This window comes from Trachypithecus francoisi, unplaced genomic scaffold (assembly GCF_009764315.1).
Source record: "Trachypithecus francoisi isolate TF-2019V2 unplaced genomic scaffold, Tfra_2.0 Lachesis_group3, whole genome shotgun sequence".
Classification (NCBI taxonomy): domain Eukaryota; kingdom Metazoa; phylum Chordata; class Mammalia; order Primates; family Cercopithecidae; genus Trachypithecus; species Trachypithecus francoisi.
Genome location: NW_022681468.1, coordinates 155135927 through 155148978, shown reverse-complemented (window position 1 = coordinate 155148978; position 13052 = coordinate 155135927). Strand labels below are relative to the sequence as shown.

The 13052-nt window shown below is 36.6% G+C and overlaps 1 pseudogene; it reads left to right on the top strand.

Annotated features, from left to right (window-relative positions):
* The first annotated feature begins 1228 nt into the window (after positions 1-1228).
* LOC117070910 lies at positions 1229-1707 on the top strand (annotated as a pseudogene).
* The last annotated feature ends 11345 nt before the right edge of the window (positions 1708-13052 follow it).

Genomic DNA, 13052 nt, shown 5'->3' with positions numbered 1-13052 from the left:
AACACTGTCTGAAAACTTTAAAACATTGTTATTTAAATATGTATTGACATATTTTGATGCAAAGTAATTTTTTAAATTCAGAAAACATATGCTAATAATAATTTTTTTTTCATGAAAAAAATGACCAAAAGGAGACATGACTTTTGACCTAAGCAGGAGGCTGGAAGCCAGACAACTCATTTTCTTTTTTATAGCTTTTAACAAAGTCATGACTTCTTAAAATCTGTTATTCTATCCAAAACATTGGTCTACTCTTCAGGTATCATCTCTTTCAGCAAGATATTCATGGATTCCCAGGATGGGGAGAAAAAGGCTTCAGTCATACATTCATTCCTAAAATGTTTATTGACTATCATGTATGAGTCAGGCAATGAATCTCTGAGGGCCAATACAGCTTAAGGAAGAATATATTTGGAGTGACACTTCTAATAGAGATATCTATCGTAGATACATACCTTAGGTAGCCTACAGTAGCCTTTCATTGTCCCCTGGTCAAGACATTCTCCCATGCAACAAATTGTTTGATTTTTTTGTTTGTTTGCTTATTTTCACTTAAATCCACTTCCTTGTATATTGTCTTCAGTTAGTAATAGAACAACTACAGCATTATTGTCACCAGATGCTTTATAGAATTTAGACAACATAATATTCAAGAATATAATATTATTCAACTCATTTTATTAGCTATTGATTCTCCAAGCGTATCCCCAACTCTTCCATTCTCTTTTTATATAAAACTAATTTTCTAGTTCATTATTTGTTTTTGGGACTCCTCCTACATGATTCGGCTTCTGCAAATAGTTTTTCTTTTTGTTTTCAAATGATCCTGGGTCTTGCTCTGTCGCCCAGGCTGAAGTGCAGCCATGTGATCATAGCTCACTGCATCCTGGAACTCCTGGGCCTGAGCAATCCTCCTGGGCCTGAGCAGCCTCCCAAGCAGGTGGGACTACAGGTGTGTGCTGCCACACCTGGCTAATTTTTTTTATTTTTACTTTTCTGTAGAGACAAGGTCTCACTATGCTGCTCAGGCTGGTCTTGAACTCCTGGCCTCAAGTGATCCTCCCACCTCGGCCTCTCAAAGCACTGGGATTACAGGTGTGAGCCACCACACCCAGCAGTTTTCACAAATAGTTTTTGAAGAAGCTCAGTCTTGGCAGACTGTGCTGGGTTGTCACGCTGCCACTGTGCCAACCCTTCAGGTCTCAACGAGGCTGGGTGATGCTCCAGAATGGGAGATGAGCCAATCTGGGAGCAGATTTGATCCAGCTTCATTCAGCATTACTACCAGTTATTTCATAATGAGAAAACCCAACTAGGTGCAATTTACACTGATGTGCCAGGCCTCATGTGGGAAGGACGGCAATTCCAGGGGAAAGCTGCCACTGTGGAGAAGTTGTCTAGTCATCCCTTCCAAAAAATCCAGCACAGCATCACAGCACAGGACCATCAGCCCACGCCAGCTGCATTATCAGCATGGTTGTGGGCCAGCTTACGGTGGATGGAGACTCCATCATGGGGTTCCACAAGATAGATGTTCCTGTTGAAGAACATCAACAAGACTTGGGTTTGCGCCAATGACATGTTCAGGCTTGGCCTGCACATCTTGGGCTGATCTATTCCCAGCCAGGCAGTCATGCTGTTTCCCCCTCCCTCCTCTTTCCAGTACCATTCACACTCCAGATGCTCCACATATCATGCCAAAGGAGCGGGTCCATGGTGGGAGTGGGCATAGTGCAGTGCTGCCACCCAGGTGTTGTGCACGATGTTTGGATGTTAGACTAGTTGCATCTGAAGGAAGAAGTTTGGGTTATACCATGCATGCCTTGAAAGACCTAAGTAAGGCAGAAGGGAAGGAGAAAGCAGCTGCCTCACCACCCAGACATTGATTTGTTCAGATGTTTCAATGCCTCATGATACAATAAAACCACAAACATTTTCTTAAAAAAAAAAACAAAAAACCACCAGCTCAGTCTTTACTTTTGTATTGGGTACCTTCTTTCCCAAATTTGAATAATACTGTATGATAAAAACATAGGTTTGAAGTCAAATACAGTTGAGGTTAACAGCCTTACTCCACCAGTTACTAGCTATGTAATTCTGGACAAGTTACACAACCTCTCTGAAGTTCAGTTTCCATACTTGAAAATGGAATAATAATATTCATTTAAAAGCACAGCTGTAAGGATTAAATAATAAGCTGCTTAGCATAGCATGAGTTACATACTGAGTTTCTGTGGATTTGAACCTGGTCCCTGATCAGTTTCTTTATTTAAGTCTACAAAAACCTGTGATTAAGAACAGTCCCACTATTTAGTGGAATCATGCTTCTTCACTTATTTCTCTCATTGCTATTCTGGGTTTTCTCTCATGGTAGTCATATGGCCTTGGAGGGAAATACCATCTTTTTCTGGCCCTTGATTCTATCACATTACCTCCTTTTCCTGGTCAGAAGCAAGCTTTATGTGTCTTTTGTTACCAGCTCTCCCCACTTCTCTTGGTGCTCCTGAATAACAACTCTTCTTCTTTTTTTTTTTGAGTCGGAGTCTTGCTCTGTTGCCCAGGCTGGAGTACAATAGTGCGATCTCAGCTCACTGCAACCTCTGCCTCTCAGGTTCAAGCAATTCTCCTGCCTCAGGCTCCTGAGTAGCTGGGACCACAGGTGCCCGCCACCACGCCTGGCTAATTTTTTCTATTTTTAGCAGAGACAGGGTTTCGCCATATTGGCCAGGCTGGTCTCGAACTCCCATCCTCGTGATCCGCTGCCTCGGCCTCCCAAAGTGCTGGGACCACAGGTATGAGCCATTACGCCCGGCCCCTGAATAACTTCTTATATGGTTCTTCCCACCCCACCAAACCCAGGGAAGAGTCCTCTAGAATCCTATCACCAATACCAAAATATGTTCAACCTAAAGTAAAAACAATGGCCACCATTTCTAGCAAGAAAGATGGTTTACTTTTTTCACTGGGCACAGATAGTACACACACACACACACACACACACACACAGTCTTAAACAACTTCTGAATGCCCTGGAAAATGACTTTTGACATCCAATATATAAGATAAAAGCCATAGCAATGTAAATTGATGGTGGGGGGAAATTGTTCTCCAAAAATTACCTAGTGATTCTTCTGGCTGTCTTTATCTTTATCTTTGCTGTAGTAATTTCAGATGTTTCATTCTTTCATTAAGCATAAATTTTAAAATCCATTACTTTTAATTCAGTTCAGAGGGGCCAACAGGACAGAAGAACACTATTTCTTTTCAGGACACAGTTCCGTTCTAGTAACAGGGAAGCTTTCCATTTCAAGCATGATCTGATCATCTCCCACAGTCAAACTACTGACTTTTCTCTTTTGTCATCTATCCTCACTCATCAGCTGCCATGCACTTTTAGAAACTGTGAGAGCTTGATAACATCCCAATCTAATAAGCGTACAATATTATAATATAATCTTATCACATATTTACAAATAATGTCTTTTCCATATAATATACACAAGAAACCCTTCTAAATCATCCATGAAGAATAAACTTAACATGTGTGCAGAGGAAATTAAGTGCTGCTTTATTTTCTCCCTAAGGTAAAATGTGTTATTTGGCTACATTTTTATCCTGAAATATTCCATGGAGACATGTCTATATCATGGACTAATAGATTGCAAAAATTTTCTGGACAATAAAAATGGTGATTTAAATATTAATGAAAAGAAAAAAAGTGAGAGCACTTACTGTTTTATTTATTTACTTTATAACTTCAGAAATATTTTACAATATAAATTATACATATAATAAAAATTATTTTGTAACAGCCAATAGATCTATATTTTGGGGGAGTGGTAAGCTTGGAAAAATGAATGAAAGAAGAAATACCTCCTTTCCCTACTGACCTAGTAAAAGGACTTCAGGTGTTGCATGGCAAGTTTGAGCCAGAAACAAGTATGATGACTTTTGTATTAAAAAAAGCAAACCTATGACAGATATAAAAGGAAAGTCCATGAGTGAAGTCTCCAAAATGTATGTACTTTTTTTTTTCTTTCTCCTTTTTTCTTTTTTTTTTTTTTTTAGAGACAAGGCCTCATTCTGTTCTCCAGGCTAGAATGCAGTGGTGCAATCACAGCCCACTGCAGCCTTGAACTCCTGGGCTCAAGCAATCTTCCTGCCTCAACCTCCCAAGTAGCTACGACTATAGGTGCACACATGCTCAGCTAATTTTTTCATTTTTTTGTAGAGATGAGGTCTTGCTATGTTACTCACGGTGGTCTCCAACTCCTGGGCTCCAGTGATCTTCCTACTTTCGTCCCCCAAACTGTTAGGATTACAGGTGTAAGCCACTATGCCTGGCTCACACCATATACATTGAGATGCATGAGAGATATCTCCCTGGTCAGGAGAAAAAAAAAACTGTATCTAAAATAAGTATGTTTTATTCCTAGCCTTGATTTCTTCCTGTTTTCCAGTACCAATAACTTTTCAAAGAACTTATATAGCCATTTGATATGGTTTGGCTGTGTCCCCACCCAAATCTCACCTTGAATTGTTGCTCCCACAATTCCCACGTGTCATGGGAGGGACCTAGTGGGAGGTAATGGAATCATGGGGACTGGTCTTTCTTATGCTGTTCCCATGATAGTGAGTAAGTCTCACTAGATCTGATGGTTTTATAAAGAGGAGTACCTTTGCATGAGCTCTCTCTGCCTGCCGCCATCCACATAAGATGTGACTTGCTCCTCCTCGCCTTCTGCCATGATTGTGCGGCCTCCGCAGCCATGTGTAACTGTAAGTAAATGACAGTTTCTTTCTTTTGTAAATTGCCCAGTCTTGGGTATGTCTTTATGAGCAGTGTGAAAATGGAATAATACACCATTTTTCTTGTTTTTTTTTTTTTTTGTTTTTTTGAGATGGAGTCTCGCTCTGCCGCCCAGGCTGGAGTGCAGTGGCCGGATCTCAGCTCACTGCAAGCTCCGCCTCCTGGGTTTACGCCATTCTCCTGCCTCAGCCTCCCAAGCAGCTGGGACTACAGGCGCCCGCCACGTCGCCCGGCTAGTTTTTTGTATTTTTTAGTAGAGGCGGGGTTTCATCATGTTAGCCAGGATGGTCTCGATCTCCTGACCTCGTGATCCATTTTTCTTTAAAGAAGTCCTTTTCAAATTAAAATTTTCAATGAAAATTAAGTGATTACTTAATCTATTTCTTTTATATTTAGAAATAAATAGTATCAAATTAAGTGGAAATTTGTTTAGCTAACATTCTTGTTTACTCGAGGAAGTTATCTGTATGTCCAGAAATATCTAGACTAGATTTCTCTGGCACATTCTTCCTGATGAGATTCTGGACTGACTCAATTATCATTTTGAGGTGTTTTTTTTTTTTTTTTTTACCTGAGACTACTTGTTCACTATAAAGGACCCTCAAGAAATAACTCTGAAATGATAATAAGAGTTCATACAGGCAGCTATTGAAGCTGGGGCAAAATAGAAAAATCATTCAAATAGTATTAATAATCTGTGAGGCAATGAATTTATTAAAGACAAGCTAGTGAAAACAGAATGGAAAACAAATATAGTTTGCTTCATGAATTCACCTGTCCTGGGTAAAAAACATCACTTTATTGTCAAATAAATATTTGAGTTTCATCACAGACTAGGTAGACTAAAAGACACAAACTAGTTACCCTTCCATTAATATGAGAATTGCCAGGTATTACAATACTGTAGCAGCAATGAATTTTCCAGACAAACACCAAGAACTGGATCCAGTCCAGATGTGATGATAGCACATTAATAAGCTAATTCCTTTAGCTACCTCTTCATTTTCTGAGACTCATTCGCAGAAAGGCAATACCATTAACTCTGGATGAGGTGCTTTGCCCAATGAATACCTCTTGATTAAATTGTTGATCGGGCCTTCTCTACTCACTGCACTCTCCATCCCTATGGGAAATAAACTCTTGCACAGCATCCTTCAAAGGACACAGAATAGGCACCATAAGCAGTAGGAGCATATACTGACTAGATGAACAAATGACTCAAGAAATAGTTCGTAAGACATTGAGAGTTAAAGTAGCATTGCTAGGTTAGTGGTCATTATCTAGAGTAAAACAATTGTAAAGTCTAAAGACAATATAAAAATTGATCTATCTAGTACATTATCCTGTTGATTGAATTTAGAAAACTTTGTCTGAAGAGGTGGAATTTAAATCCTTAGTTTATTAAAATTTTGGGGAGAGGACTGGTGAGATGTACACTTATTTGAAAAAGTTTTTATTTTTTAAATTATCTATCATAATTTTCTGCTAAGAGAACTAAGAGGTATTTCTGTTCTCCCCTGAAGATTATCTGAGAGTATTATGGCTTTGCTATTTAGGGGAAAATGCTAGAAAACTTCTAACCAAGGCAAATTATCTGTCACTGCAAGCACATTTCCTCTGAGGAAAGGAATTTCACGGGAGAAGCAACAGGTGCCTTTTTTTTTTTTTTGACGCAGTAGTATACAGCAAAAAGAAGACAACAGGAAAAAGTTGTTAAAATGTGACCCAAGACTGAAGTCTACAATACCAACTCTCAATGAAATAAATATTGTACAGAATATTCACAATGCTGAAATTGGGCTGAAATGTTACAACTCAGTAAACAGGGTTTATTTTTAAAAAATCACCTTATGAGTCAAGAGATAATATATTAGAAAAATAATGTGCACAAAAAATCTAGTTTTTAACAATTGGCACCACAAAGCACTTATTATCTCTGATTAGTAAAACTGTTTGTTTGAAAGCAGTCAGTTTTGAAGATTACAGACAGGAGGGCGAGTTTAAAAACATACGAGGTTTATATAGAGGGCTATTATTTTACAAACAACAAATGATTTAAACTAGTCTGAACTAACATTATTTGGAGTCACTTTCATGTTATAGAACTCAATAAATAATGTTTTTTAAAAACTTCGCACAGTTCTTCTTGATCTACTTGCAATTGTAGGGCATTATTAGTTTCGTGTGTATCATGTTTCCAGATCTGGGTGTTGAAAGATTTATTCATGTTGAGCTGTGCCCTAGGGTAATTTTAGTTTTCATAAAACCTAATTCTACAATTATAACCATCTGAGAAAATGAGTATTCTTCCTACGAACAGTGTAGTAAGAAGATACATTTTTATTATAAGCCTGATTTTCACAAGTGATTATTTTTTTCATTTTCCTTAAACTCCTCACTTAAATTTTTTTTCTTATTAGACCCTCAACCCACAAATGTTCAACTGTCAGAAAAGATCAGTGTTACCGAACTGCCAGCATTAATCTTTTGTTTGAAATGTATAAAGACAAATAAAGGAGACATTGCAAAATGTCTTTGTGCAGTAGAAGCAGATATTGAAATGATAAATAACATAACCTGTAAACACTAGCTATAATGTTCTTGGATAGAAGAAATTTCTAAATATTAAAGACAGTGGCATCTCTGTCAGGTACTACATAAATAAACCATGGACAATACCTGACACCGGACCTTTCATTCTTGCAATGCTATGCTAAATAAGCACGCTCCCCTTGCCTATCTGAATTCTATATGCCCATTTCCAGAAATGCTGCTGTATATAAGTAACAGTGTCATGTTCGTTTTGTCAACTACATACTGATTATCCTTTCCTATCTGTAGTTTGGGAACATTATCAAGGTCAGACGCAAACTCTCCGAAAGCCTTCCCTAATGTAGCTGTATTTGATAATTTCTATAAGGGGCTTTCATAAACAAACTTTGCAGAAACACACATGTGTTTTCCAAGATTTTACCTTCAGGAAAAAGACTTACCAGTAAGATTTTACTTTTAGGAAAGATTTTACTTTTAGAAAAAACGAAAGACTTAACAGTAAGGTTTTGGAAATTTAAAACCAAAAGGAGAGTAAGCCTAGTCATTCATTATATTTTCATTTAATCACTAAAAATGTGATATTTGAGGATGACGTATCTAATTTTTTTGGAGATACTTTTACAATGACCCTACTTTCTCTACCTTCCTAACCACTTCCTATTTATTTTATTCTGACAAATTACTTATGAAGCATTTGCAACTGATGCACATATCACAAAATTATTTCTGCCAAGCTTCCTCTGTGACCTGCCCGTGGGACATGACATGCTCCAAGATGCATCGCTCTATCAACCCGCATTTTTCCAGGACAATGCAAATTATGACAAATCCCATCACCCTGCATTATGTGCTTCATGCTAATCTCACTAATTCTAAAGAATCAAGAGGGCTTGTTGTTCTGCTGAAGGGCATACTGTCTGATTGAATGATAGAAAAACATTTGCCATCTCCTTCTCACAATCCCAGCTGTGGCCACCACTGTCCCACTTCTGCCAGGCAACCGCTCTTGCTGTGTAACTTCCATACCAGAATTAGCTTTATATCAGCTGAGCTTTTTAGCAGGAAACTACACATCATCAAAAAAAAAAAAAAAAAAGTTCTAAAGTCCAGAAAATAGAAGGCTTTTGGGGGTAAAATGAAAAGAGGAAATAGAAATTTTACTGACTGTTGGATACCTGCATTCATTTCTACTTATTTTAAATGAAGAGTTAAAATCAAATTTATCATTTCCATCATAAAAGTCAGATGGTTTCTAGACTTAGAAGTTTCTGGCTGCTGGATCACTACAAATGGCCACCTGAGAAGTCTCTTAAAGAAACAGCTAACCTTGAGGACAATTCCTCTGGGCTTCAGAAGGTGGCAGTATTACTACATGAAACAAGCTTAAGGTTTCTGTGCTATTCCATGGCCACATTGCTGAAATAAACATGTTTAATTCCCAAAGAAACATATATTTTATCTGCTGGCATAATTTACTTATAACATTAAAACTCAAACATGGAGCAATTTGTAGCAATAACCATGATTATGCTGTTAGTGGCCCAAATGTCACTGTCTAGATTAGGCTAAATGATACCTAGCACCGAAGAGCTTCTGTGATTTATTTTTTATGATCACGGGTAGAACTTGCATGCTTAAAAGGCTCACCAGAAAACTGCCTTCAATAAATAAAAAAGGATGAAAAGATTGAAAGAATCTCGTATTACTGTTCAGAGATGTGATTGTAAAAAACTGTCATAGGAATGAGGCAAATTTTCAATCTCAGAGACATTGTCAGAAAAAGAGGTAAATATCTTGAGCATTTCTAATGTTACATTTTAGATTCTAAAGTATTTTGCTGTAAGCAAATAACTCATCTTATAAATTAAAATGCATCTAAACTGTTTTGTCCTTTATGAATGTTTCCTGAAATGTCAGAACAAAATTAAGGTTTTAAATACATGTAATGCACTAAAATTGATTATTTTGGCTACTTTTAGAAAATGTAGTAAATATAAATCTGCTAATAGATGTTAAGACTAAAATATCCTCTTCAAACCTTCAATAATTTACTTTTGGGAGTTCTGGTCTAATGCGTACTTCTACCTGGAAACTATATTGTAGGCTCTTTTGGCCATTATCATACATCAAATTGAAATTGTTATGCATAATAAAAGTAAAAGTAAACCACACTAAAGTTGAAAAAGGAATGTAAGCCATACTAACTAAAGTTGAAAAGGTTTTGCAATGAACACACATTTTACCACTTACTAAAACAAGGGCAAATTTAAGTCAGCATCTGTGCCTTAATGGAATGTTGCATAATTGGTTTAATGTTTTAGTGAGTCCTTAGATGAGCGTAATATGTACACAGCACAAATCAACATTAAGATATTACAAAGAAGAGACAGGAAGATCTTTAGCTTTCTACTTTACTCCCAGCGAGACCCAATCCCCTCAGAGGAATATGACGATGTGAACATCATTTCTGCAAAGGCACTGGGCACACCCTGCACATGCTGTGGCTTGTTGACATGAACCAGGGCAGGCAGACACCAATAATACATGAAGTGCGGTTCAGAGGCAATTAGGATCAGTTGTCAAGGCCAGGCCATTAATGAAAGAACATGTCAGAGGAGCTGGAGACTTCAATGGTTGAGGGCAAGAAGGCGATTTAGTGTGACAGATCGAGTCCTTCCAATGTCCTCAGTGGTACATGCTAATACCAGCCTTAACAACCTTTTGTGGCAGTGTATAATGCGACTAACATGGACTTTGATTCAGCAAAATGACTGCTGCCACTGTTAGTCTGTCTCATTTCGAACAACAGTAAAAGCATTGCTACAAATAATTACCCACTTCCGTACCTCCCTCTGCCACTTAAAGCATCTGCCCTTTGTGCATGCATGTCTTAGTTGTCTGTTGCTAGAAGGTTAGGATTTTATCACTTCCGGTTTGTGTGATACTTTTTTTTTGTTAGCACATATAATCCCAAGTAACTAATTATATTTTAGACGACAAAAATAAATAATTAAAACTATCACATTCTCATGTAGTTAATATTAACAACTTCCAACACAAGTAAAATATGTCTAAAAGAAACAATATCCACCATGTAACTTACAGACAATAAGGGAAGTTCCTTACCTAGGCTCCAAAACCATTAGCCAAAAATTAACCTAACACTCGAAGAAGTGAATGCAGGAGCATTACAGAAAAATCACACACTTCCATTTTTTGTTAAGTTTCACCATTTAATAGTGATTTAAAATAAAAATCTACAAGCCTACAAGCTGAAAATCAACAGTAAGTAGGAAAAATACATTAAACATTGGTTAGCAATCCAGGTAAATGACAATAAGACATGGCTAATGGTTTTGGAGCCTAGGTAAGCAATTTCCCTTATTGTGTGTAAGTAACTTACACGGTGGATATTGTTTCTTTTAGACACATTTGACTTGTGTTGGGAATCCTTAGAAACTACGTGAGAATGGGATAGGTTAAATTATTTATTTTACCTTCTAAATATCTATTATAATAAATTACTTGGGATTATACATACTGACAAAAAAAAAGCATCACATAAACCAAAAGTGACAAACATCCTCACCTTCTACAGATTTTTATGTTATGACAAAACTCCACAGCATCACACTCTTGTCTTTATGGAGGCCTGTTATTTGTTACTTTTTGGCTCTTCTTTCATATTTTATGCTCATTTTGATAAGATATTCTTACGAAGACAAAAATTAAGTTAGAAGAAAAATGGCTTAAATTTTCTTATAAATTCTCAATGTTCTTACCTCCTCCCAATTTTTCAGAATTTATTTCCAGCATCTCAGCTACAAAAGATGATGTGATATTTTAGGCTTAAGGTGGTAGTTCAGCCTTGTCTGCCTATGAATGACTAGACAGATATGTAGAAGGGTATATGGATAGAGATTAATGGAATTTATACTGTGAGGTAGGTACCTTCTTGAGATATATACATGTTTTTTCTGGGTCTTATTTTTTTCTCTTCTGAGATAGTCCTCACTTCTTTATTTCCTATTTCATACACCACTGCTCTCTTCTTTTGCTATTTTGTTCAGTTCTCTTTGCTCACTTAGCTTTTTTCTGACCTTAGTCACTGCCACTCCACTCCTCTAACACTTAATTCATTTTCAGTCTTCTCGCTTCCTCACATAAATGCTTTTTCCTCCTTTCTCAGGAGAGCTTTCAAAACTGAGCCCTAAAAGGAGAAGTAGCATAAAAAAATTATTACTACAAATATCTAAATGTTCATGTAATCTCTAAAAGCGTTCTCATAATTTTTTTGATGAAAAGAATTTAGGAAAAAAATTACCATGCTAAAAATGTACCCTTTTTAGTTGTACCCAAAGCAAACACGCTCCAGACACCTGATAGTGTTATTAAGTTATTATTACATTAACCACATACCACAAATGTAAATTGTCTACCTGGTCCTAACCAATAATAAATATATCTTCCTTCTAAAGAGAGGCTCAGTAGATCAGTGATCTACTCTTGGTTAGTCTGCAAGACATCTAGCTTAACATTAGCCCTCCAAGTCTGGGTCTGCCATGAGACTGATATTTCTGTACCTTGATATGAGAATATTTGGTATTATTTCCCCTGCTAAATGTTCAGGACTAATATGATAACAGAATTTGTTTAACTGGTGACTGGGATAAGTCTTCATTATTTTTTTCAGGCTGCTGGCCTTCATGACACAAAGTAGGCCTACAGAGCTAAAAGTCAATACTGCAAAGTTAGTGATGATTTTACCTGTTGGTAGGATCAGGACTTTAGAAAGCGCCAAAATGAAAAAAATTTTATATTTATTCATTTGAATAACAGAAAATGCATATTGTTAGAAAAGAAATGCTGGGAAACTTGCTACTTTTTAGAAAAATGTCCTTTTTTTTTTTTTTTTTAAAGTGAGCAACTTCTTTGAGATGGCTTTTGAAACTCAGTTCAGTTTCTCGCCCTTTGCCTGAAAATCTGGGATTTCTCATCTGTCGTAATATGTTTATTTTGAGTATAACATTTTAAAGGTATTATTTTGCCTTCTAAAAACTTACTCCTAGACGGACTGTTTTCCTTTACAAGCATAATTATATCTAGTTTATTCAATCATTATCTCATATTTAATAATATGCTGCCATTTGGGTACAGCTATAACCATAATAATGAACATAAGGTTCAAAGATCACTAGATATATAGATGGCATGAACCATTAGCAAGAAATATTCTACAGCATAGAGATCACACATTTTAAAAACTCTGAAATTCACTATAGAATTTGCTATTCTGACTAAGGTAGCTTTCTGTGTAATTAACATAAATCTCTTTATAAAACATGCTAGTTTTAATAACAAATAGGGACATTTTCCAGAAAAATAAGGAATAGAGCACAAATAAAATTATAACATGAATAATTTAGTTATCTCTTTCTCATATCTCATAATGACATTGTGCAGCTATAATGGACCTAAACCGGAACTATTTTCTTTAAAAAATAGGCTTATCTCCTTTTCCTGTATGCCATTGAAATTCATATCATCACTTCCACACAAAAACACATAATTAATCCTAATTATTTCCAACACTCTGAGCAGGAGAAGTGGAGTCTGTGGTTTCTCCTTTTATGTGTGTTGAGTCTTTCTGGCCACAAGGGCACCATTTAGCAAATTACTTCCTCCAAAA